Here is a 27,878-nt window from a genome sequence, read left to right as displayed (position 1 = left end):
TGTGGAGATGGAAGAACCCTCCAGAAGGACAACCATCTCTGCAGCACTCCAGCAATCAGGCCTTTATGGTGGAGTGGCCAGACAGAAGCCACACCTCAGTAAAAGGCACATGACAGCCCGCTTGGAGTTGCCAAAAGACACCTAAAGAACTCTCAGACCATGAGAAACAAGATTCACTGGTCTGATGAAAACAAAATTGAACTCTTTGGCCTGAATGCTAAGCGTCAAATCTGGAGGAAACCTGGCACCATCCCTACGGGGAAGCATGGTGGTGGCAGCCTCATGCTGTGGGATTGTTTTTCAGTGGCAGGGAATGGGAGACTTGTCAGGATCGAGTGAAAGATGAAAGGAACAATGTACAGAGAGATCCTTGATGACAACTTGCTCCAGAGCGTTCAGGACCTCAGACTGGGGCAAAGGTTCATCTTCCAACAGGACAAAGACCCTAAGCACACAGCCAAGACAATGCAGTAGTAGTTTTGGGATAAGTCTCTGAATGTCCTTGAGTGGCATAACCAGAGCCTAGACTTGAACCCGATCAAACATCTCTGGAGAGGCCTGAAAATAGCGTTGCAGCGACGCTCCCCATCCAACCTGACAGAGGTTGACAGGATCTGCAGAGAATAATGGGAGAAACTCCCCAAATATACAGGTGTGCCAAGCTTGTGACATCATACCCAAGAAGACTGTAATCACTGCCAAAGGTGCTTCAACAAAGTACTGAGTAAAGGGTCTGAATAGTTATGTAAATGTGACATATCCATTTTTTATTTTTAATACATTTGCAAAAATGTCATTATGTGGTATTGTGGGTAGATTGATGAAGGGAAAAAATAAGAGTTTAATCCATTTTAGAATAAGGATGTAACGTAACGAAATGTGGAAAAAGTCAAAGGGTCTGAATACTTTCCAACTGCACTGTATCTCTCTGGCATATTACATTATTTATGCAGCAACAAACAATACATTTTTGAACTCACTTTGTTGTGCTGTGCTCACTTGAACATGAAGGTGGCGCGGCTGTCCTTCTCGTCGGCAACTTTGACATCAAACTTTGTCATTAAAGTCTGTCATTCTCTGGATTTATGGTGCTTTCAAGAAAACTGGGAAACTCGGGAAAAAACAAGGTTGAATCATGACATTAGTGATCTTCTGGTCGGAGCTCTAGAAGAGACCCGAATTCCCGACTTGGAATATCGAGTTGGATGACCTTTGAAAATGCATTTTCCCAGTCGGAGCTCATTTACTTCAGAGTTCCCAGTTGTCTTCACTTTAGCTAATTTGTATTAATTATTACAGGAAAATAAACTCACAACAAGATCATTACTTACAAGTTAATGGCAAGCTAATTACAGAAAATAGCTGACAGTTCTGAGTGTGACGAAATAAAAGCAGGACAATTTTAAAACTTGGACACACACTTGTTGGTAGTTGGGTGGCAGTGTAGCCTAGTGGTTAGAGCATTGGACTAGTAACCGAAAGGTTGCAAGATCGAATCGTCGAGTTGACAAGGTACAAATGTATCCTTCTGTCCCTGAACAAGGCTGTTAACCAACTGTTCCTAGGCTGTCATTGAAAATAAGAATTTGTTCTTAACTGACTTGCCTAGTTAAATAAAGGTAACATCTTTATAAAATATGTTATATCCTTATTTGACTTTTGGTGCAGGTCATGCTTTCTTCACATGACCATCTCTGATAAACACACACTATATCAAATAAAATCAAAGTTTAATTTTCACATGCACATGATACAAAGGTGTAAACAGTACGGTGAAAGTCTTTTTTTGGACATGTAACTAGCTAGCTAGCAAAACAATTAACCATAATCCCAACTCATAACTTTCCTACTATGCATGAATCTGCAGGCAGCTAAAGCTAACCAACTAGGTTCAATGTTAGCTAGCTATCTAATGTTAGGCTTTAACTAACTTAGCAATGCAAATTACATTCTGATATATGAATAATATTACTACACAGATCATACACGTAATGTTAGCTAGCAAGCCAGCCAGCTAACATTAGCTAGCTAGCTAAAAGTACACTTTAACTTGCAATGAAAACAACTTTCTGACTAAATTAGAAACATATAATATCTGAAAACGTAGCTAGCTAGATTCTCTTACCCATATACATGGATGAATGCTTCAACCCTCTCTGTCACGGATGCCATGGTGGCCCTTAGTTTAAAGATGTAATCCGGTGACAGGTGTTTTGTACAACAGCCTGTGTGCTTTCTTTTCAACTCCTTACGCATATTTGCCATCAAACGTTAGAATTTTCTCCTTAGCTATTATATTGTGCTTCCACTGGGCATTCCACTGATTTCAAAACTTGGTCCTCCAGAAACTGGAGAGCATTAGCAACACTTTTGCAGTTCTTTGTGATATCATTAAAAAAAGCTGCGTTAGAAAGGATTACTCATACTGAGCAGCTCATGTTATAGACAGAAGCATGCTACATGGAAAACCAATCCGATCTCATCTCTTGGCATGTCCAGCCCAGTTTCCTGAAACTAGTCACAATTTTGGATAAAGCAGACATTTCCATATATTTCTGTTAGCTGCATTTGTGACATTACTCCACCAGTCCTATTTATTATATAATTTACAAAGATTATAAAAAACTGTAAATGTTTTTTTTCTCCTAAACTAATGTTTATCAATAAGTATATTTGAGTTTAACCACAATATTTGTTGTAATATTTGTTCTGTGTAACAAGTGCGCTGAGAGTCGGGAAGTAAGTTCAGAAAGTGAGTGTTTTAATAAATAAACGCATCTGAAAACAAAACAAGAACCACAAACAACGCACAGACATGACACTGAAACAGAAACAATAATGCCTGGGGAAGGAACAAAAGGGAGTGACATACAGTTGAAGTCGTTAAAACTTGTTTTTCAACCACTCCACAAAACTACTATCTACTGTGTGCATGACACAAGTAATTTTTCCAACAATTGTTTACAGACAGATTATTTCACTTATAATTCACTGTATCACAATTCCAGTGGGTCAAAAGTTTACATCCACTAAGTTGAGTGTGCCTTTAAACAGCTTGGAAAATTCCAGAAAATTATGTCATGGCTTCAGAAGCTTCTGATAGGCTAATCAACATCATTTTAGTCATTTGGAGGTGTACCTGTGGATACATTTCAAGGCCTACATTCAAACTCAGTGCCTCTTTGCTTGACATCATGGGAAAATCCAAAGAAATCAGCCAAGACTTCAGAAAAAAAATTGTACACCTCCAAAAGTCTGGTTCATCCTTGGGAGCGATTTCAAAATGCCTGAAGGTATCACATTCATCTGTACAAACAATAGTATGCAAGTATAAACACCATGGGACCACGCAGCCGTCATACCACTTAGGAAGGAGACGCGTTCTTTCTCCTAGAGATGAATGTACTTTGGTGCGAAAAGTGCAAATCAATCCCAGAACAACAGCAAAGGACCTTGCTTCTACACCTGCATTGCTTGCTGTTTGGGGTTTTAGGCTGGGTTTCTGTACAGCACTTTGTGACATCAGCTGATGTAAGAAGGGCTTTATAAATAAATTTGATTGATTGATTGAAGATGCTGGAGGAAACGGGTACAAAAGTATCTATATCCACAGTAAAACAAGTCCTATATCAACAAAACCTGAAAGGCCACTCAGCAAGGAAGAAGCCTCTGCTCCAAAACCACCATAAAAAAAGCCAGACTAGGGTTTGCAACTGCACATGGGGACAAAGATCGTACTTTTTGGAGAAATGTCCTCTGGTCTGATGAAACACAAGTAGAACTGTTTGGCCATAATGACCATCGTTATGTTTGGAGGAAAAAGGGGGATTCTTGCAAGCCGAAGAACACCATCCCAACCGTGAAGCATGGGGGTGGCAGCATCATGTCGTGGGGGTGCTTTGCTGCAGGAGGGACTGGTGCACTTCACAAAATAGACGGCATCATGAGGGAGGTAAATTATGTGGATATATTAAAGCAACATCTCAAGACATCAGTCAGGAAGTTAAAGCTTGGTCGCAAATGGGTCTTCCAAATGGACAATGACCCCAAGCATACTTCCAAAGTTGTGGCAAAATGGCTTAAGGACAACAAAGTCAAGGTATTGGAGTGGCCATCACAAAGCCTTGACCTAAATCCCATAGAAAATGTGTGGGCAGAACTGAAAAAGCGTGTGCGAGTAAGGAAGCCTACAAACCTACTACTGTTACCAATGTAACAGTATAACTTTAAACCGTCCCCTCGCCCCGACACGGGCGCGAACCAGGGACCTTCTGCACACATCAACAACGGTCGCCCACGAAGCAACGTTACCCATCGCTCCACAAAGGCCACGGCAGCCCGTCTGGTGTTCAACTTTCCCAAGTTCTCTCACGTCACCCCGCTCCTCCGCTCTCTCCACTGGCTTCCAGTTGAAGCTCGCATCCGCTACAAGACCATGGTGCTTGCCTACGGAGCTGTGAGGGGAACGGCACCTCCGTACCTTCAGGCTCTGATCAGGCCCTACACCCAAACAAGGGCACTGCGTTCATCCACCTCTGGCCTGCTCGCCTCCCTACCTCTGAGGAAGTACAGTTCCCGCTCAGCCCAGTCAAAACTGTTCGCTGCTCTGGCACCCCAATGGTGGAACAAACTCCCTCACGACGCCAGGTCAGCGGAGTCAATCACCACCTTCCGGAGACACCTGAAACCCCACCTCTTTAAGGAATACCTAGGATAGGATAAAGTAATCCTTCTAACCCCCCCCCCCTTAAAAGAGTTAGATGCACTATTGTAAAGTGGTTGTTCCACTGGATATCATAAGGTGAATGCACCAATTTGTAAGTCGCTCTGGATAAGAGCGTCTGCTAAATGACTTAAATGTAAATGTAAATGTAACCTGACTCAGTTACACCAGCTCTGTCAGGAGGAATAGGCCAAAATTCAATTTTGAGTCAAACCCAAAACATTTGACCCAAGTTAAACAATTTAAAGGCAATGCTACCAAATACTAATTCAGTGTATGTAAACTTCTGACCCACTGGGAATGTGATGAAAGAAATAAAAGCTGAAATAAATCATTCTCTCTACTATTATTCTGACATTTCACATTCTTAAAATAAAGTGGTGATCCTAACTGACCTAAAACATGGATTTTTTACAAGGATTAAATGTCAGGAATTGTGAAAACTGAGTTTAAATGTATTTGGCTAAGGTGTATGTTAACTTCCGACTTCAACTGTATATAGGGAAGGTAATCAGGGAGGTGATGGAGTCCAGGTAAGTCTGATGATGCACAGGTGCGCGTAACGATGGTGACAGGTGTGCGCCATAACGAGCAGTCTGGTGACCTAGAGGCTGGAGAGGGAGCACACGTGACATTCTGTCTTTTCTGGTGGATTAAATTTAAATTACGACCAACTTTCTATTGCTTTATTTAAAAATAGCAATATTTTGATTCAATTTTCAAATAACCAAAAGTGAGGGGTTGTAATCTGAAAAAATGGAAAAAGGCCATTCTTGAACGTGGGGTGAGACATTCTTACTAATTTGATAGAGAACCAGTTCGCATTGAAGTATAACTTTTGTATGACTGAAGCCTTTAGTGAGAGGTCTAACGCCTTCATTTTAAATTATTTCTACCCTCCGAATTCATATTCAGTATATAAATAGGCCATGTTAATTTTGTCTGGCTTGCCATTCCACATAAAATGTTATATTTTTTCTCATATAATTTAAAAAACAGGTCGCTAGGTGTAGGCAAGACCATAAGCAAATAGGGATACTGGGATATGACTCCACAAATAGACAGGTATTTTCCTTTCCATGATAGCAATATCTATTTTTGCTAACTTTCTATACAATTCTATTGGAGTGAGATCATTTCATTCTTTCGGGATATGTATACCGAGTCTGTCCACATCCCCGTCTGACCATTTTATTGGTAAACTACATGGTAATGTAAAAGTTATATATTTTTGTGATCCAATACGTAATATAGTACACTTATCATAATTAGATTTTTTTTTCTAGATCCTCTATCAGGCTGTGGAGGGATCTAAATTGTGAATTTAAAAGAAAACATGAATCATCAGCATACAATGACACCTTTGTTTTTAAGCCCTGGATTTCTAGTCCCTTCATAGTGTCACTGAGCTCTTCAGTAAGGCCATTATACTGCCAATGTTTGTGTATGGGGATTGCATGGCTGTGTGCTCAATTAAAATGTTATACACCTGTCAGTAATGGGTGTGGCTGAAATAGCCGAATCCACTAATTTGAAGGGGTGTCCACATACTTTTGAAAATATAGTGTGTCATACAAAGTTAATCTCTGCTCTTCCCTGTCCTCTTTCTTGCTCTCTCTCTTTCCCCCTCTCTCCTTCTCTCTCTCTTTCTTGCTCTCTCTCACATACACACTCACAAGCAGTGGAACAGCCAGAGTCTTGATATGGTAGACCATTTTACCATCTGCCTACATTTGAATAATGATTCTGTTGAGTCAGTGCCATGGCTTTCAATCATACATACTGTATCATACCCATCTCTCTCTCTGTCTCTCCATCTCTCCCTCTCTCCCCCTGTCTCTCTCCCCTCTAGCTCTATCTCTCTTCCTCTCTCTCTGGGTCTCAATGCATCATTCTTCAGTGCTATAGATTGCAGGCTGATTTCCTGGGCTATAGAAAGTAATGATATCTGTGCCGTCTTGCTGCAGAGAGATGAAGCTCATCTGTTTTTTTCCCGGTGATGGATCCTGTGGGTTACGTGTTTGGATAGATATGGGCAGCAGAAGCAAGATGCAGGGAGAATACAGGAAGTAAAGGAAGCATGGCGGTCCAGGAGCAGCAGAGAGCAGAAGCCTGTGATAGGCGTGTACATGATAGGAAGGAACTGCAACCATCAGGATGCAACCATCAGGAAGCTCACTTGAATGCATGGATGATTTAATGGCAGTGGGAAAACTCAATCTGCAATCCAAACAAATGAATGGGATTGCCCTCAGCAACCATCTATCATCAGTGTGATGGTGTGTGTAGCACACTGTTTTCTCACTATTAGCCTGAATACATTACTTTGTGTTGAAATGAGGAAAACGATTTCATACTGTACGTGTTCATTTCTCAATCGATGATTTGGTATTTGCTTCAATGCTTTAAGCTAACACTTTATAGTCTGTTTCATCCACTAGGTACCCATAGAGAGAACACACACACAATTTTCTGTCTCCCATGAGATCATGCAGACGGACCACTATTCTTGCCAAGATAAACGTGAACATTTGTATTTGTGTTTGTTTGTTTCTCTGTACAACAAAAGCATTTTGCAAGGAGTGCTGCATTCTATAAAAACACCAACATATATTTGAATACAAACAATAGGCATCCTTGGTGTAAGCACTCAGTCATTTTCATCATAAAGTAGGTTCACTCTCCATTTGTCTGCTGCTTAGTTTCAGGTGACAGATCACTTTCAAATTATTAAAATCTCGCTGCTACAATAAATTCTGAACGCTGGCTGGTTGCTTCCTGACAGAACATGAAATATGAGGAGCCTTCAATCATCTCTGATTGAAATTTCTGCTGCAGAGCATTTTAAACAGCACCATCATGTAGCTTTAGGAACCTTTACACATCACTCAAATGACTGCCTCTCATTTCCCCAGTATCTGGAAGAAAATAAGTGAACAAACCAACCTGTTCAACAAGGCCCTTTTAATATCTCAGCCAGGGGGTTCAAATTGGAGCCAATTTTCAAATAATATTGCAAAAAGACTTTAAGGTGTTGCATAATATATGTGTGAGAGAAGAAACACAAGATGCATCTGTATGATTCAGTGCCTTGAACCCTGAAGCAAGCAGCTTGATAAAATGCTGTATCATCTGGTAGGTGACATCGGGTGGGCTGCATTTCATTCCAAGAATATGTAACCTCCCCTCTACCCTCCTCGAAGACACCGATGTAGGTCTAAGCAATAGCCACACCTAGTTTGCACCATGTTGCTTTCACATATCCAGTCCTATCAGCTCTGTGAAGAGGGCTGAACAAGGGCAGAGGGAAGGAATTAAAGGAACTTCTTCCTTGAAGGAAACGCAGCCCTGCAGTCAGTGTTGGGGTTCAAGTTGTTGGTCTCCTTAAGACTGTGACAGTTCCAAGAGGAACTCTCCTAATCTGTTTAAACCACCAGGGAAATTAATTACATAGAAACACTCACCTGGACAAGTGGACTGGATCCATACAGTATGTGTGCAGGTACAGTATAATAATTCCCCTCTCAGCTCGAAGCAGTTTGGCAGAAACCTTGGAACAGATGCTGGGCTGTTTGTAACAGGCTTTGGTAGGCAATACACTGTTTTTCATTTCCCAGCTGGGGTATTAGGTTTCAGATTCAAACTGGCACCCCTCCTGTTGCTGGCCGACCTCTTCAACCTTTAGCCTAGGCTACCTGCTGCCCCCTGGTTTTTCTGATGGTGTGAGCGCTACTAGTGTCCGTAAAATATTTTTTTTCTCATATGCTATGGGCAGTTGGACTTGCATTACCCTCCCCCCGCAGTCTGTTTAATTTTTTAAAACACATCAAGGGATAACTATATTCTCAAAATGTCACTGAGGATTTTGTCCGGAGCACTGTGTGCCAAGCATTCACACAGCAAATGTTCTTCTGAACATACTGTAATTAAAGCATATTGCGGTGAATAGTACAGTGTAGAGACTGTAATCTCGTCCTCTAGCAGCTCCCGCTTTGTTGAATATTTTTTTTATACACTACCGTTCAAAAGTTTGGGGTCACGTCGAAATGTCCTTGTTTTTCAAAGAAAACCAATTTTTTTGTCCATTAAAATAACATCAAATTGATAAGAAATACAGTGCAGACATTGTTAATGTTGTAAATGACTATTGTAGCTGGAAACAGCAGATTTTTTATGGAATATCTACATAGGTGTACAGAGGCCCATTATCAGCAACCATCACTCCTGTGTTCCAATTGCACATTGTGTTAGCTAATACAAGTTTATCATTTTAAAAGGCTAAGTGATCATTAGAAAAGCCTTTTGCAATTATGTTAGCACAGCTGAAAAATGCTGTTCTGATTAAAGAAGCAATACAACTGGCCTACTTTAGACTAGTTGAGTATCTGGAGCATCAGCATTTGTGGGTTCAGTAACAGGCTCAAAATTGCCAGAAATAAAAACTTTCTTCTGAAACTTTTTTGGTCTATTCTTGTTCTGAGAAATGAAGGCTATTCCATGCGAGAAATTGCCAAGAAACTGAAGATCTCGTACAATGCTATGTACTACTCCCTTCACAGAACAGCACAAACTGGCCTTAACCAGAATAGAAAGAGGAGTGGGACGCCTCACAAGTCCTCAACTGGCAGCTTCATTAAATAGTACCCGCAAAACACCAGTCTCAATGTCAACAGTGAAGAGGCGACTCCGGGATGCTGGGCTTCTAGGCAGAGTTCCTTTGTGCAGTGTGCATAAATAGTTTTTTTCCCCTCAACAATCTATATGACAAAGTAAAAACAGGTTTTTAGAAGAAAATACAATAATAATGAACGGAAATCACATTTACATAAGTATTCAGACCCTTTACTCACTTTGTTGAAGGATCTTTGGCAGCGATTACAGCCTCAAGTCTTCTTGGGTAAGATGCTACAAGCTTGGCACACCTGTATTTGGGGAGTTTCTCTCATTCTTCTCTGCAGATCCTCTCAAGCTTGGTCTTGTTGGATGGGGAGCATTGCTGCACAGCTATTTTCAGGTCTCTCCAGAGATGTTCGATCGGGTTCAAGTCCGGGCTCTGGCTGGGCCACTCAAGAACATTCAGAGACCTGTCCCAAAGCCAATCCTGCGTTGTTTTGTTTGTGTGCTTAGGGTCGTTGTCCTGTTGGAAGGAGAACCTTTGCTCCAGTCTGAGGTTCTGAGCACTCTGGAGAAGGTTTTCATCAAGGATTTCTCTGTATTTTGATCTGTTCATCTTTCCCTCGATCCTGACTAGTCTCCCAGTCCCTGCCACTGAAAAACACCCCCACAGCATGAGGCTGCCACCACCATACTTCACCGTAAGCATAGTGCTATGTTTCCTCCAGATGTGACACTTGGCATTCAGGCCAAAGAGTTCAATCTTGGTTTCAGCAGACCTGAGAATCTTGTTTCTCATGGTCTGAGAGTCCTTTAGGTGCTTTTTGGCAAACTCCATGCAGGCTGTCATGTGCTTTTTACTGAGGAGTGTCGTTTGTCTCGCTACTCCCGCATAAAGGCCTGATTAGTGGATTGCTGAGAGATGGTTGTCCTTCTGGAAGGTTCTCCCATCTCCACAGAGGAACTCTGGAGCTAAGTCAGAGTGACCATCAGGTTCTTGGTCACCTCCCTGACCAAGACCCTTCTCCCCTGATTGCTCAGTTTTGGAGAGTCTTGCTGGTTCCAAAATTATTTGATTTAAGAATGATGGAGGCCACTGTGTTCTTGGGGACCTTCAATGCTGCCGAAATGTTTTGCTACCCTTTACCAGATCTGTGCCTCAGCAAAATCCTGTCTCGGAGCTCTACGGACAATTCCTTCAACCTCATGGCTTGGTTTTTGCTCTAACATGCACTGTCAACTGTGGGACCTTATATAGACAGGGGTGTGCCTTTCCAAATCAAATTACATTTTATTGGTCACATACACATGGTTAGCAGATGTTAATGTGAGTGTAGCTAAATGCTTGTGCTTCTAGTTCCGACCGTGCAGTAATATCTAACAAGAAATCTAACAATTTCACAACTACCTTACACACAAGTGTAAAAGAATGAATAAGAATATGTACATATAAATATATGGATGAGCGATGGCCGAACGGCATTGGCAAAATGCAGTAGATGGTATAGAGTACAGTATATACAGTTGAAGTCGGACGTTTACATACACCTTAGCCAAATACATTTAAACTCAGTTTTCACAATTCCTGACATTTAATCCTAGTGAAAATTCCCTGTCCTAGGTCAGTTAGGATCACCACTTTATTTTAAGAATGTGAAATGTCAGAATAATAGTAGAGAGAATTATTTATTTCAGCTTTTATTTCTTTCATCACATTCCCAGTGGGTCAGAAGTTTACAAACACTGAATTAGTATTTGGTAGCATTGCCTTTAAATTGTTTAACTTAGGTCAAACGTTTCGGGTTGCCTTCCACAAGCTTCTCACAATAAGTTGGGTGGATTTTGGCACATTCCTCCTGACAGAGCTGGTGTAACTGAGTCAGGTTTGTAGGCCTCCTTGCTTGCACACACTTTTTCAGTTCTGCCCACAACTTTTCTATAGGATTGAGGTCAGGGCTTTGTGATGGCCACTCCAATACCTTGACTTTGTTGTCCTTAAGCCATTTTGCCACAACTTTGGAAGTATGCTTGGGGTCATTGTCCATTTGGAAGACCCATTTGCGACCAAGCTTTAACTTCCTGACTGATGTCTTGAGATGTTGCTTCAATATATCCACATAATTTCCCTCCCTCATGATGCCATCTATTTTGTGAAGTGCACCAGTCCCTCCTGCAGCAAAGCACCTCACGACATGATGCTGCAACCCCCGTGCTTCACGGTTCGGATGGTGTTCTTCGGCTTGCAAGAATCCCCATTTTTCCGATGGTCATTATGGCCAAACAGTTCTACTTTTGTTTCATCAGACCAGAGGACATTTCTCCAAAACGTACGATCTTTGTCCCCATGTGCAGTTGCAACCCGTAGTCTGGCTTTTTTATGCCGGTTTTGGAGCAGTGGCTTCTTCCTTGCTGAGCGGCCTTTCAGGTTATGTCAACATAGGACTCGTTTTACTGTGGATATAGATACTTTTGTACCTGTTTCCTGCAGCATCTTCACAAGGTCCTTTGCTGTTGTTCTGGGATTGATTTGCACTTTTCGCACCAAAGTACGTTCATATCTAGGAGACAGAACACATCTCCTTCCTGAGCGGTATGACGGCTGCATTGTCCCATGGTGTTTATACTTGCGTACTATTGTTTGGACAGATGAACGTGGTACATTCAGGTGTTTGGAAATTGCTCCCAAGGATGAACTAGTTGTTTACTTTTTTCTGAGGTCTTGGCTGATTTCTTTTGATTTTCCCATGATGTCAAGCAAAGAGGCAGTGAATTTGAAGGTAGGCCTTGAAATACACAGGTACACCTCCAATTGACTCAAATTATGTCAATTAGCCTCTCAGAAGCTTCTAAAGCCATGACATAATTATCTGGAATTTTCCAAGCTGTTTAAAGGCACAGTCAACTTAGTGTATGTAAATGTCTGACCCACTAGAATTGTGATACAGTGAATTATAAGTGAAATAATCTTTATTTTGTTGGGAAAATTACTTGGGTCATGCACAAAGTAGATGTCATAACCGACTTGCCAAAACTATAGTTTGTGAGAAATTTGTGGAGTGGTTAAAAACAAGTTTTAATGACTCAAACCTAAGTGTATGTAAACTTCCGACTTCAACTGTACATATGAGATGAGTAATGTAGGGTATGTAAACATTATATAAAGTGTCATTGTTGAAAGTGACAAGTGATACATTTATTACATCCAATTTCTAATTATTAAAGTGGCTAGAGATTTGAGTCAGTATGTTGGCAGCAGCCACTCAATGTTTGTGATGGCTTTTTAACAGTCTGATGGCCTTGAGATAGAAGCTGTTTTTCAGTCTCTCGGTCCCTGCTTTGATGCACCTGTACTGACCTCGCCTTCTGGATGATAAGGGGCTGAACAGGCAGTGGTCCGTGTGGTTGTTGTCCTTGATGATCTTTTTGGCCTTCCTGTGACATCGGGTGCTGTAGGTGTCCTGGAGGGCAGGTAGTTTTCCCCCGGTGATGCGTTGTGCAGACCTCACTACCCTCTGGAGAGCCTTACGGTTGTGGGCGGAGCAGTTGCCGTACCAGGCAGTGATACAGCCGAACACGATGCTCTCAATTGTGCATCTGTAAAGGTTTGTGAGTGTTTTTGGTGACAAGCCAAATTTCTTCAGCCTCCTGATGTTGAAGAGGCGCTGTTGCACCTTCTTCACCATGTCCAATCAATTGAATTTACCAAAGGTGGACTCCAATCAAGTTGTAGAAACATCTCAAGGGTGATCAATGGAAACAGGATGCACCTGAGCACAATTTCAAATGTCATAGCAAAGGGTCTGAATAACTATGTAAATAATGTATTTCTGTTTTTCATTTCTAAAAACATGTTTTGTCTTTGTCATTATGTAGATTGATGGGGATTAACATGTTTATTCAATCAATTTTAGAATAAGGCTGTAACGTAACAAAATGTGGAAAAGGGAAGGGATCTGAATACTTTCAGAATGCACTGTATGTATGACTATCCCTCTGGAAATATATCCATCTTAATACAAGAAATGACCAAAAGACGGTAGCTGGTTGAATCTATAGCAGCCTTGTATTGTTGGTTTCATCTTGTGTTTCTTCTGTCTTCAATCTTTAGAATTGCTACTGTAGAGAGTTGAGGATTTCTGCAATACAAGCCCATTGATTTCACTCCACTACCTGCACTATTGTCAATGGCCAACGATCACTTGAGAAGGCTCTGTGTGACAAGGAAACTGTGAGCTCTTTTGTTTGCTGCTTTACTAATACCCAACTATGTATGCCACCTCTTTCCTCTTTCCTTTATCCAACAGTAACATCAATCCCAATCATTGTACTAATCGGTGTTCACATCTAGGCCCCCCATACAAAATCAGGTTGTATGACTGATGTACACATTTGGCATAACTGTTTTAGATACAACGGAGGTGTATGACAACGGACAGTTTTTCTGAATCGAAATGCTTACACAATGGTTGTCGAGACACTGCACAATGGGTTGTGTAATAATTTTTGTGCAGGCTAACTATCTGTTGCATCACAAAAAAATCTGTGTCAGATGTGTTGTGTCAGATGTGTTGTATATCAGTATCAGTTGTATACCAATAAGTGCTCAGCAGGATAGCAGTTATGGCTTTAGAGGACAATAGAGGCTATAATAAGATGTACCATCATCTGGGACAGAAACATGGTCGTTAAATTAATAAGGACAAACTAGGACAAACTAGAAAAAACTCCTTCAGCATCACAGAGAGAAAGCAACGCAATATAATTATATAATACAGTATATAACAAGAGGGATAAGGCTTAAAAAATGTAATAATGAAGTGTGCAATTTTTTTTCTCCACCTTCACCTGGAATGCTTTTCCAACAGTCTTGAAGGAGTTCCCACATATGCTGAGCACCTGTTGGCTGCTTTTCCTTAACCTTTCTAGCCCAGGGGTTCCGCTAGCGGAACACCCACAACATTCCGCTGAAAAGGCAGCGCGCGAAATTCAAAAATATTTTTTTGAAATATGTAACTTTCACACATTAACAAGTCCAATACAGCAAATGAAAGATAAACATCTTGTTAATCTACCCATGGTGTCCGATTTCAAAAATGATTTACAGCGAAAGCACAACATATGATTATGTTAGGTCAGAGCCAAGTCACAAATACACACAGCCATTTTTTCAGACAATGATAGGAGTTACAAAAATCAGAAATATAGATAAAATGAATCACTAACCTTTGATTATCTTCATCAGATGACACTCATAGGACATCATGTTATACATGTATTGTGTGTTTTGTTCGATAATGTGTATATATATATAAAACAATTCTCAGTTTACATTGGCGCGTTACGTGCAGTAATGTTTTGATTCCAAAACATCCAGTGATTTTGCAGAAATACTCATAATAAACATTGATAAAAGATGCAAGTGTTATTCACAGAATTAAAGATAACCTTATCCTCTATGCAACCTCTCTGTCAGATTTCAAAAAAACTTTACGGAAAAAGAATAATCTGAGAACGGCACTCAGAACCCAAAATAGCCAAAGAAATATCCGCCATTTTGGCGTCAACAGAAGCTACAAAAAACACTATAAATATTCACTTACCTTTGAATATTTTCATCAGAAGGCACTCCCAGGAATCCCAGTTCAACAATAAATGACTGATTTGTTCCATAAAGTTCCATAAAGCCCATCATTTAGCCACTTGTTGTTAGCATGTTCAGCCCAGTAATCCATCTTCATGAGGCACGAGCAATTCCTCCAGACAAAAACTCAAAAAGTTCCGTTACAGGTCGTAGTAACAAGTCAAATGATGTATGCAATCCATATTTAGGATGTTTTTAACATTAATCATCAATAAGGTTCCAACTGGAGAATTTCATTGTCTGAAGAAAAGCATTGGAACGAGAGCATACTCTCTCGTGACCGCGCATAATGAGACCGAGGCTTTCTGCAGACCACTCAGTAAAAGAGCTCCTATGAGCCCCTCCTTTATAGTAGAATCCTACAACCAGTATCTAAAGACGGTGACATCTTGTGGAAGCCCTAGGAAGTGGATGCACATCCATAACTAACAGGGATTTCAATAGGCACTGTTTTGAAAATTGATTTCTCACTTCCTGTTTGGATTTCCTCTCAGGTTTTTGTCTGCCATATGAGTTAAGTTATACTCACAGACATGATTCAAACAGTTTTAGAAACTTCAGAGTGTTTTCTATCCAATAGTAATAATAATATGCATATATTACAATCTGGAACAGAGTAGGAGGCAGTTCAGTTTGGGCACGCAATTCATCCAAAGTGAAAATGCTGCCCCCTATCCCAAACTCTGCTGTCCAACTCATACCAAACCATTTCAATTCGGCTGAGGTTGGGTGATTGTGGAGGCCAGGTCATCTGATGCAGCACTCCATCACTCTCCTTCTTGGTCGAATAGCCTTTACACAGCGTGGAGGTGTGTTGCGTCATTATCCTGTTGAAAAACAAATGATAGTCCCAGTAAGCGCAAACCAAATGGGATGGCGTATCGCTGCAGAATGCTGTGGTAGCCATGCTGGTTAATTCTAAATAAATCACAGATTGTCACCGGAAAAGCATCCCCACACCATCACACCTCCTTCTCCATGCTTCATGGTGGAAACCACACATGCAGAGATCATCCGTTCACCTACTCTGCGTCTCACACGGCGGTTGGAACCAAAGATTTTCAGAATTGGACTCATCAGATCAAATGACAGATTTCCATCGGTCTAATGTCCATTGTTCATGTTTTTTGGCCCAAGCAAGTCTCTTCTTCTTATTGGTGACCTTTAGTAGTGGTTTCTTTGCAGCTTGATGTTTTTTTCTTCTGCACTTGAAGAAACGTTCAAAGACCTTGAAATATTCCGGATTGACTGACCTTCATGTCTTAAAGTAATGATGTCTATTTGAGCTGTTCTTGCCATAATATGGACTTGGTCTTTTACCAAATAGGGCTATCTTCTGTATACCAACCCTACCTTGTCACAACCCAGCTGATTGGCTCAAACGCATTAAGAAGGAAAGAAATACCACAAATTAACTTTTAACAAGGCACACCTGTTAATTGAAATGCATTCCAGGTGACTACCTCATGAAGCTGGTTGAGAGAATGCCAAGAGTGTGCAAAGTTGCCATCAAGGCAAAGGGTGGCTACTTTGAAGAATGATTCCATATTTGTTATTTCATAGTTTTGATGTCATCACTATCATTCTACAATGTAGAAAATAGTAAAAATATAGAAAAACCCTTGAATGAGTGTGTCCAAACTTTTGACTGGTACTTTATCTGTTACATAGACAAGGAGACACAAGTATGTTTTATACTATTGTTTTATACTATTGTGAATGACAACAGTTCCTCTCTCAACTGAAAAAATCTTTACAAACACTCCCCCTCGATAACCACCAAGCCTCCGTGTGAAACATTGTTATGCTGGGCAGCAGGTTGCCTAGTGGTTAGAGCATTGGACTAGTAACCGGAAGGTTGCAAGATTGAATCCCTGAGCTGACAAGGTAAAACTCTGTTGTTCTGCCCCTGAACAAGGCAGTTAACCCACTGTTCCTAGGCCGTCACTGAAAATAAGAATTTGTTCTTAACTGACTTGCTTAGTTAAATAAAGGTTAAAAAAAGCTCTGATCCCATATCTCCACATAGTTTTGTGCACAATGTAGTTTAAAATAGAAGTTGCCTGCTTCATATCAATGAGTTCTGCGCTCAGCTCTTTTGCCGCCAGTTGCTCTCGGGGTATCCAATATAGCTCTGGGTGTATCTTACAATGCATCCATATGGCAAAGGGAGACACATTCATAACTAGAGTGCAGAGTCCTGTGATAGATGGAGCGCCATCTGTGCAAAACCCCACCGTTCGATCCCATGGAATCTGTTTTTCGTCAATATAGCCACGCAGCACACTGAAAATCCCCTGTGCAGTTTCATGCTCGGGAATCGTGAGACAGAACAATATGTCCTCGTAAATAGCATCCCCCGACACGTAGCATACAAAAGTCAATGCATGGGCATCTCGGCCCTCACAGCTAACGCCCATTTGGAGAGCATGAGGCAGGGAGTTTTTGAGTCATTCAGAGTTTCCTCTTGTTTGCTAGCTATGGCATCAATTCTTAGTTTTACAGCGTTATCTGACAAAGGTATTGATGTGAGTTTCTGTTTTCTGCTTCCCCACACATTGTTTTCACCATATCAATTGCGGCCGGTAATATCAAAGTCTCTGCAATAGTGTGTGGTTTCATAGCGTAGAGGGCTTAACTATTTACTGTGGGAATGATTCAAGTGCAACGGTCAAGTGAGGCCTTTTCCCACGATCTAAGGGAGCTCTCTAGTTGAATTTTTACTTTTAGATCTGAATAATTTTCATTTAGATGTTTAAGGTTAAGCACATTACAATGATTTTGAGAGACAAAGACGATATTAGAATATTATTATTATTATTTCTTTTTGTGGAAATTCCCCTGCGACCCCATTTTCAGATCAGTCTCAACCGCTAGTTTGGGAACCGCTGGTCTATGGGTGACATCCTGAAGCTCTGACAGGGTATAACGCACTGCGTGATATTAGTTTACAGTCTATGGCCTACTGGGTGACATCCTGAAGCTCTGACAGGGTATAACGCACTGCGTGATATTAGTTTACAGTCTATGGCCTACTGGGTGACATCCTGAAGCTCTGACAGGCTATAACGCACTGCGTGATATTAGTTTACAGTCTATGGCCTACTGGGTGACATCCTGAAACTCTGACAGGGTATAACGCACTGCGTGATATTAGTTTACAGTCTATGGCCTACTGGGTGACATCCTGAAGCTCTGACAGGGTATAACGCACTGCGTGATAGTAATTGACAGTCTACGGCCTACTAGGGGGATACGATATCCGTCGTGACGCTCCACTGTAGCATGGTATTACATAGTAACATGAGAGGTCAGGGGTTGAAGGTGTGTGTGTGTGTGTGATGGGCAGGTCTTGTGGGTGTTTGAGGAGAAAGACTAATGGTGATTAATCACTCAGTGTCCAACAGGATCAGGAGCTGCATGGGGCTAATTGTCTCCAATTACACAGAGTTATTAGTGGTTTGTTATCAGGGTTTGAATAAGAGCCCCACGAATGGACTGTATCAGTATATCATATTGTTGCAATCCATTTATTTAATTTGTTTAGCCAGGATAGTTCACTCAGTAACAACTGCCAATTTTCCATGAAGTCCTGACACATTTTGGGGTGTTGCTTTCTCCGATTCTTTAAAAAAAAATACCACTAGTATTCCTTTGTAATAATAATTTGTGGGTGTGCTTATATTTTTCCTGTTACACATACAAGCAGTGGAAATGTGTTTCTTGCATATCCCAACACCCCCTGAGACATCCGCAGGGTGTGAGGTCAAGGCCAGGGTCACCATTGTCTAGTACCCCTGGAGCAATTAGGATTAAGTGCCTTGCTCAAGTGGACAGTGACAGATTTTTCACCTTATCTGCTCCGGTATTCGAGCCAGCAACCTTTCGGTTACTGGCCCTTTGACCTAACCTCTAGGTCAAGGTTAGACCTTGGATGGTTTTGCAGTTTAATACTGACTGTGAATAGCCGAAGTTTAGCGTTGAATGTTTGTCCACTACATGGACAATTTAAAAAAATAATTTATCATATATACAGCATATTTTTTCCTTAAAGCCAGACTCAGTGTCAGTTTCGTCATTTTGTTTACATTTTATATTTAACTTCTCTGGGATATGTGGGACGGTAGCGTCCCACTTGGCCAAAAGCCAGAAAAAATGTAGCGCGCCAAATTCAAATATATTACTATAAAAATCAACCTTTCATGAAATCACACATGAAAGTCACCAAATTAAAGCTACACATGTTGTGAATCAACATGTCTGATTTCAAAAAGGATTTACGGCGAAAGCACACCTAACGATTATGTTAGCTCAGTACATAGCCACAGAAAAACACAGCCATTTTCCCAGCAAAAGATAGTAGTCACAAAAAGCAGAAATAGAGATAAAATTAATCACTAACCTTTGATGATCTTCATCAGATGACACTCATAGGACATCATGTTACACAATACATTTATGTTTTGTTCGATAATGTGCATATTTATATCCACAAATCTCGGTTTACTTTGGCGCCATGTTCAGAAATGCCTCCAAAATATCCGAAGAAATTGCAGAGAGCCACGTCAAATAACAGAAATACTCATCATAAACTTTGATGAAAGATACATATTTTACATATAATTAAAGATACACTTGTTCTTAACGCAACCGCTGTGTCAGATTTAAAAAAAAAATTACGTAAAAAGCACACCATGCAATAATCTGAAACGGCGCTCAAACATAACAACATTTCTCCGCCATGTTGGAGTCAACAGAAATACGAAATTACATCATAAATATTCCCTTACCTTTGATCATCTTCATCAGAATGCACTCCCAGGAATCCTAGTTCCACAATAAATTGTTGTTTTGTTCGATAATGTCCATTACTTATGTCTAAGTAGCTACTTTTGCTAGCATGTTTAGTGCACATGTCCAAACGCTCGCGCAAATGCAGGCGAACTCGGACGAAAACTTCAAAAAGTTATATAACAGGTCAAATAAACTGGTCAAACTAAGTAGAGAATCAATCTTCAGGATGTTGTTATCATATATATCCAATAACGTTCCAACCGGAGCATTCCTTCATGTCTGTAGAAGTTATGGAATGCAAGGCGATATCATGAGGAAAGCGCATGACCAGGAACTGGCAATCTGCCAGACCACTGACTCATTCCCCTCCCATCCGGCCTCACAACACAGCATAAGCTTCATTCCACGTTCTACAGACTGTTCACGTCTAGTGGAAGGCGTAGGAAGTGCAAACAGATCCATATCTTACAGGGAATTGAATCGGCGATGAGTTGAACATTGACCAGTCTCAGAATTCTCACTTCCTGTTTGGATTTTTTCTCAGGTTTTTGCCTGCCATATGAGTTCTGTTATACTCACAGACATCATTCAAACAGTTTTAGAAACTTCAGAGTGTTTTCTTTCCAATAGTAATAATAATATGCATATATTAGCATCTGGGACAGAGTAGGAGGCAGTTCACTATGGGCACGCAATTCATCCAAAAGTGAAAATGCTGCCCCCTATCATAAAGAAGTTAAGCAATAAGGCACGAGGGGGTGTGGTATATGCCCAATATACTACGGCTAAGGGCTGTTCTTACGCACGACGCAACGTATATCACAAACCCCTGGGGTGCCTTGTTGCTATTATAAACTGATTACCAACTTAATTAGAGCAGTAAAAATATTTTTGGGGTCATACCCGTGGTACACGGTCTGATATACCACAGCTGTCAGCCAATCAGCATGCAGGGCTCGAACCACCCAGTTTATCATTTGTTTTATCGCATCAACAAAACTAACCCAGGCAGGACGTCATAACATGCTCTATAGTCTAGGCTACCTGAAAGTTGTCAAGCAGCTGCTGGGCCAGCCACCCTTTGAGCCATATCAACCAGTAGGCCTCTTCTAGTTACAACAAGCATGTACACTGCTGTGTTATTTAAAAAAAATGTACGTCAGCTATGAATGTAACAGCAGTAAAATCAAATTCTCGGGTTCCGGTTTAGCATGTGAATGGAGAAGAAGCTTGTGGACTAGGCTCCTACGCATTAGTTAATTTAGCCAAATGTGTACTTTGCATTCCACTTTCTTACATATCATATTTGATTGATGAGTTCGTAAGTTACCTTTTTGATTCAAATGTCACACCTGAGGAGCAGAAGACCTGTAACTAACATTTCAACCGCGATGGCAAACGTGAATGGTAATAATGGCGCCGACTCCAGTCCAACTGTTACAGAACCTCATGCGGTCACACTCCCCATAGATCTTCAGAAACTCCGTACGGTTCTGGTCTCGGAAATTACAGCTACCATTGCCACTCAGCTCAAAACTGCCATCGATGCAGCTCTGGCCCCCTTCTCCGCCGTCCTAGATGGTGTCCGAGCCGCTGCGGATGAACAAGGCCACCGAATTGACAGCTTTGAACCTGTGTGACTACATTGACCGCATATTAGCACTTGAGAAAACAGTCGCCCATCTGAGCTCTGAAAACCAAAAGCTGATTGACAAGACCGATGACCTGGAATCCCGTTCTCGCCGATGCAATCTTCGTGTTGTTGGAATACCAGAGAAACGTGAAGGAGGGGAATTAGTTAAAACTTCTTCAGGCCAGGGTCTATTTTTCTCAATTTCTACCTGACTGACATGTCCAAAGTAAAATGCCTGTTGCTGAGGCTCTGAAGCCAGGATATGCATATAATAGGTACCATTGGAAATAAAACAATCTGAGGTTTGTAGAAATGTTTTAACAATGTAGGAGACTATAACAGTAATGGTAGGAGAAAATCCAAAGAAAAACCAACCAGAATTCTTCCAATGGAAAGTATAGGGGGAAAAATGTACTCTAGCTCCCAGTAAGCAATTCCTATGGCTTCCACTGGGTGTCAGTAGTCTTTGTTCAAGGTTTCAGGCTTGTTTCTTCCAAAACGAGGAAGAATAAGGAGTTTTGATACAGGGACACAGACTTGGAAATTCGTGTATGCGCGCGACGAAGAGGACACGCACCTGCTAATATCGTTTTCCTATTGAACATACTTCTTTCCGTATTAAATATTATAGTTTAATTACATTTTAGGGTATCTGAGGATTAAATAGAAAAGTATTTTGACTTGTTTTAACATAGTTTAGCGGTAGCTTTTTGGATTCCTTTCTCTGCATGTTGAACGAGTGGATTACTCAAATTGATGGCGCCAACTAAACTGACTTTTTGGGTTATAAAGAAGGATTTTATCTAACAAAACGACACTACATGTTGTAGCTGGGACCCTTTGGATGACAAATCAGAGGAAGATTTTCAAAAAGTTTGTGAATATTTAAATCGCTATTTGTGAATTTATGAAACCTGTGCCGGTGTAAAAATATTTTAATGTGGGGTGCCATCCTCAAACAATCGCATGGCATGCTTTCGCTGTAAAGCCTACTGTAAATCGGACAGTGCAGTTAGATTAACAAGAATTTAAGCTTTTAACCAATATAAGACACTTGTATGTACCTAAATGTTTAATATCCATCTTGGCAAAGGAGAAATGCTCACTAAGAGGATGTAAACACATTTGAGCACGGAATAAGCTTTTTGTGCATTACAGAAAATGTCGGGAATCTTTTATTTCAGCTTATGAAATATGGGACCAACGCTTTACATATTGGGTTTATATTTTTGTTCAGTATACATAGCTAGACAGCAATATACAGCGGTGCAACAATAATGACGTTATCTGCTTGATCTCAGTCTTGCAGTGCAAACACTTGTCTGGAAAAGTCGACCCTTAGCAACTAGCTAACCTATGTTGAATTATAAAATAAATTCGCCATCTAAGGGTTTCAGTAGTAAACACAACATCCAAGAGGAAAACAATTAGCCAGCTAACAACTGTAGCAAAGTTTGCAAGCAAGTGCAAAAAAGTTTTTTTTACTAGTTGGCTCCATCACCAGTTTGCACATTTAGCAATGCTTGAATATATCGACAGCTCTTTGCTAGCAAGCTAAATTAGCTTAGCTTACTACATAGACTTGCCTAGTTAAATAAAGGTTAAATAAATACAATAAATAAATAGTTTCACTTACCAGTAGACTGCTAGCTCAGACTTTCGTGATTATCATTGGCACAGTCCACAGCAGCGTGATCCTGGCACTGAGTGAGTGAGGAATCCCTGCCTTGCTGAATGAAAATTGCCCACAATTCCAGTTTCCAGTTTTATTCGGAAAATCAAGCTAGCATCATCAAAGCAACTTTTTTACAGACCCGCTGGTGTTTTCAAAAATCCTCTGTTATGCATCATCGGCTGACAGACTTATTTTTCTGTGGATTTGATGGCGTACTACATCCCCAGAAGGACTGACAGCCAGGAGCCAATATATTGTAATGAAAGAGCAGGGAGCAGGTCTCGAACTCTCGACCTTCTAGCCCGAGGTCCAAAAAGCATGCTCAAACGGCAGAGTCGATTTCTGCGCTTATAAACCCAGGGTCGTTACAAAATTAACCGTTACCACACGCATTTGTCAGCTAAACTTCAGTTTTATTCTGTATCACTCAACTATTATTTATACTGAGTCTTGTTTATAATAGAGAGGGCTATTTGTATTGTTGATGTGTTGCTGTAGTCGTGGATGGATCAGAGCAACAGATAGAACATTATAAAATGATCAATAAGCCTATGCATCATAATTACCTGGCGAAATCTGACTTGCAATTTGTAAACAAAGCTGCAGTACCTATAACTTGTAAAAGCATGTTTTCTATCACTTTGAAATTATGCAAATGGTAAAATAAAGCTTTCGTCTATCCATTTCAATCTATATTAAACAACAAAATAAAATGTGAGATTTTTTGGGGACTTACTGAGTCTGGCTTTAACCAGTTATAAATTACTTCTGAAATTGGCAATTGAATACAGTATAATAGCAGTGAAAGTGTATAAGGCTATACCAATCATTCATCTTTAAAAGTACAAATAAAGTGCTGACCTCTGCAGGACAGAAAGATGCCGAAGATGCCACAACAAGAATCTTTCTAAGCTGGTATATATAAAGGCACCTGAGCTGTTTTGTCTGTGTGTCTATGTTTATATTTCCCACAACATGCCAAAGAGTGTATAATGGTACAAAACTGATACGACTCGCAAACACCCCACAATTACCATCTTCAAAGGCATTATTGTGACGATTAAAAATGATGTGACCTTTTGTGGATCCATTTAGCTGGAATGTATTGCCTGAGTTCCTAGAGTGCTATCTCCCTGCTAAAAAGCACTACCTTGAAATAAAAAGCCCACAGCAACATGATCTGAACATGATAAATACTTATTTAAAGCTACATTAAACTGCCTAATTTCATGGTGTCTGGCTTGAAGTTGACTATATAAAGCCTAATGGAGTTATAATTAACCATGCATAATTCATAAATCCTTTCCCTTTCACATGCAGGATGCATTGTCAAAATAGTGGGCTAAGAAATCCTTCAAAATGCTGCTGTATATATCTCAGACGTGGCTGCAGACCCTCGATTTCCCTCTCTGCACTGCTAACTGTGCAGACAATCCCTGACTGTCATATCACTTCATTCCTGATAGACCCTGTTCTGTTGGAGAGAGAACATTTTGGGGGGGCTGATGACAGCTAAACTTATAAGAATAATATGAGTGTTTTGATGAGGTCACAGAGGAGGCCAAGAACCAGACACACTCATCTCCATATAGCACTGCTATGTGGGAACTGTTTAGGAGGGAGGGAGGGAGGGAGGGAGGGAGGGAGGGAGGGAGGGAGGGAGAAGGGGGTAGAGGGAGGGAGGGAGGTAAGAGGGGTAGAGGGAGGGAGGGAGGGAGGGAGGGAGGGAGGGAGGGAGGGAGGGAGGGAGGGAGGGAGGGAGGGAGAAGGGGGTAGAGGGAGGGAGGGAGGTAAGAGGGGTAGAGGGAGGGAGGGAGGGAGGGAGGGAGGGAGGGAGGGAGGGAGGGAGGGAGGGAGGGAGGGAGGGAGAAGGGGGTAGAGGGAGGGAGGGAGGGAGGGAGGGAGGGAGGGAGGGAGGGAGGGAGGGAGGGAGGGAGAAGGGGGTGGAGGGAGGGAGGGAGGGAGGGAGGGAGGGAGGGAGGGAGGGAGGGAGGGGTAGAGGGAGGGAGGGAGGGAGGGAGGGAGGGAGGGAGGGAGGGAGGGAGGGAGGGAGGGAGAAGGGGGTAGAGGGAGGGAGGGAGGGAGGGAGGGAGGGAGGGAGGGAGGGAGGGAGGGAGGGAGGGAGGGAGGGAGGGAGGGAGGGAGAGACTAATGCTCCATAGTCTTTAGTCGGTGACTGACGTAATTACTTTGACCAATGAACACACTGCCTTTAATGTGTTTGCATGGTACATTGTATTGTATGGTATTCCATGATGGCCTTGCACCAGTCTAGGTAAATCTGCAGAAATCGTGGGAATACATGGGAACTCCTCTCACTGCCCACTGGTCCTGCTTAGATCTCTGGTTTTATGTTCATCTGTCCACCTGTTCACCTGTCCACTCCACCGTGCCAGAAGGAAATAGCAAACAAATCACCTTCATTCTCACTACTGTACATGTGATTTAAGAACAAGTAGTAGGAGTGCAGTCTCTTCCAAATTTTATATTTAATTTTGCCTTCTAGTCACCTGAGTAAATATATTGCCAGTAGGAAAGGAAAGGTGGGATACTGAGTCAGTTGCAAAACTGAATGCATTCAAATGAAATGTGTCTTCCGCATTTAACCCAACCCCTCTGAATCAGAGAGGTGCTGGTATGCTTCGTAAAAGCCCAGACATATAATAAACACTACACGGATTTAGTAATGTTCACTAGAAGATCATCCTTGATTAAATAACAAATACCCATTCCAAGAGAGTATATTCTCTCTAATTAAGTCTTTGTCTATACTCATAGATTTCCCTTGCAATTACACATAATTAGTAGTCTGAGTGAAAAACATTTGAACAGATAATTATTTTATTTCCTTGTGGAGAGAATAATGACTGTTTGATTCCATGGATTTGTACTTGAATAGAGCTTAATATTCTTGCCATTCCACAGACATCAAGTCCGTATTTTAATTAAAACCTTAATTACATTTCCTAGCTAGCTATTTATCTATATAACATTAGAAGATGATAATCTCTCTCAAGCGTAATTTCCAAAGTCCCCAACACATTTCATGCATTTATTTGGATAGAAATACCATAGATTTGCTGAGTGAGTGTTTTTCCCTCAGTGTTGTGGCTCTTTGTTGCAGAACCTCCAAAGAAATGGACATTATTTAAAATCCATTGAGCGGCTAGAGAGGTTTGAGACAGGGCAAGCTACAAATCTCAGTTTATTGCGGGGAAACAAAATGCTTATTGTTGGTGTATGACAAGCCTTTGTATTGAACAAACACAAAGAAATGTGCTCATAAGGCCCTGTACAGTACTTAACAAGACACAATGCAGAGTGCCTCGATGCACAGTGTGTTAGAAAAGTATTTTGATAAGTCACAGCCTTACTCTAAAATTGATGAAATAGTTTTTGTTCCTACTCAATCTACACACAATACCACATAATGACAAAGCAAAAACAGGTTTAGACATTTTTGTAAATGTATTAATAATAAAAAACTGAAATATTACATTTACATAAGTATTCAGATCATTTACTCAGTACTTTGTTGAAGCACTGTTGCCAGCGATTACAGCCTTGAGTCTTCTTGGGTATGACGCTACAAGCTTGGCACACCTGTATTTGGGGAGTTTCTCCCATTCTTCTCTTCAGAGCCTATCAACCTCTGGCTGTGTGCCTAGGGTCGTTGTCCTGCCGGAATGTGAACATTTGCCCCAGTCTGAGGTCCTGAGTGCTCTGGAGCAGGTTTTCATCAAGGAGCTCTCTGTACTTTGCTCAGTTCATCTTTCCCGTGATCCTGACTAGTCTCTCAGTCCCTACCACTGAAAAACATCCCCACAGCATGATGCTGTCACCACCATGGTTCACCGTAGGGATGGTATTGGCCAGGTGATGTGAGGTGCCTGGTTTCCCCCAGATTTGACGATTGGCATTCAGGCCAAAGAGTTCAATCTTGGTTCCATCAGACCAGAGAACGTTGGTTCCAAACTTCTTCCATTTAAGAATGATTGAGGCCACTGTGTTCTTAGGGACCTTCAATGCTGCAGAAATGTTTTGGTACCCTTCCCCAGATCTGTGCCTCGACACAATCCTATCTCGGAGCCCTACGGACAATTCCTTTGACCTCATGGCTTGGTTTTTGCTCTGACGTGCACTGTCAACTGTGAGACCGAATCATGTCCAATCAATTGAATTTACCACAGCTGGACTCCAATCAAGTTGTAGAAACTTCTCAAGGATGATCAATGGAAATAGGAACAAGATGTGAAATCTGTGAATGTATTTGTAATGTTTTTAAAATTGTATAACTGCCTTAATATTGTTGCCTTGGCAGCAGCTAATGGGGATTCTTAATAAATACAAATACACCTGACCTAAATTTCAAGTCTCATAGCAAAGGGTCTGAATACTTAATAATAGATAATAATACACAATTAATACATTTGCAAACGTTTCTAAATACCTGTTTTCACTTTGTCATTATGTGGTATTGTGAGTAGATTGATGATACATTATTTTATTTCATCCATTCAGAATAAGGCTGTAACGTAACAAAATGTGGAAAAAGTCAAGGGGTCTGATTACTTTCCAAATGCACTGTATGTCTGATATTCAGTTTCAATGTCCCTCCTATCAAATTCACCATGACTTCAATGACCCCATTATGAAAAAAGTCAGCTCCTGCACACACAGTAATATTACCTCTATCCACATGATAAAAACACACTATAATATTATCTCTATACACATGATAATACACACTATAATATTACCTCTATACACATGATAATACACACTATAATATTACCTC

Source organism: Salvelinus alpinus, chromosome 1 (assembly GCF_045679555.1).
Source record: "Salvelinus alpinus chromosome 1, SLU_Salpinus.1, whole genome shotgun sequence".
Classification (NCBI taxonomy): Eukaryota; Metazoa; Chordata; class Actinopteri; order Salmoniformes; family Salmonidae; genus Salvelinus; species Salvelinus alpinus.
The sequence above is the reverse complement of the archived record's forward strand: the minus strand, read 5'-3'. Positions refer to the sequence as shown.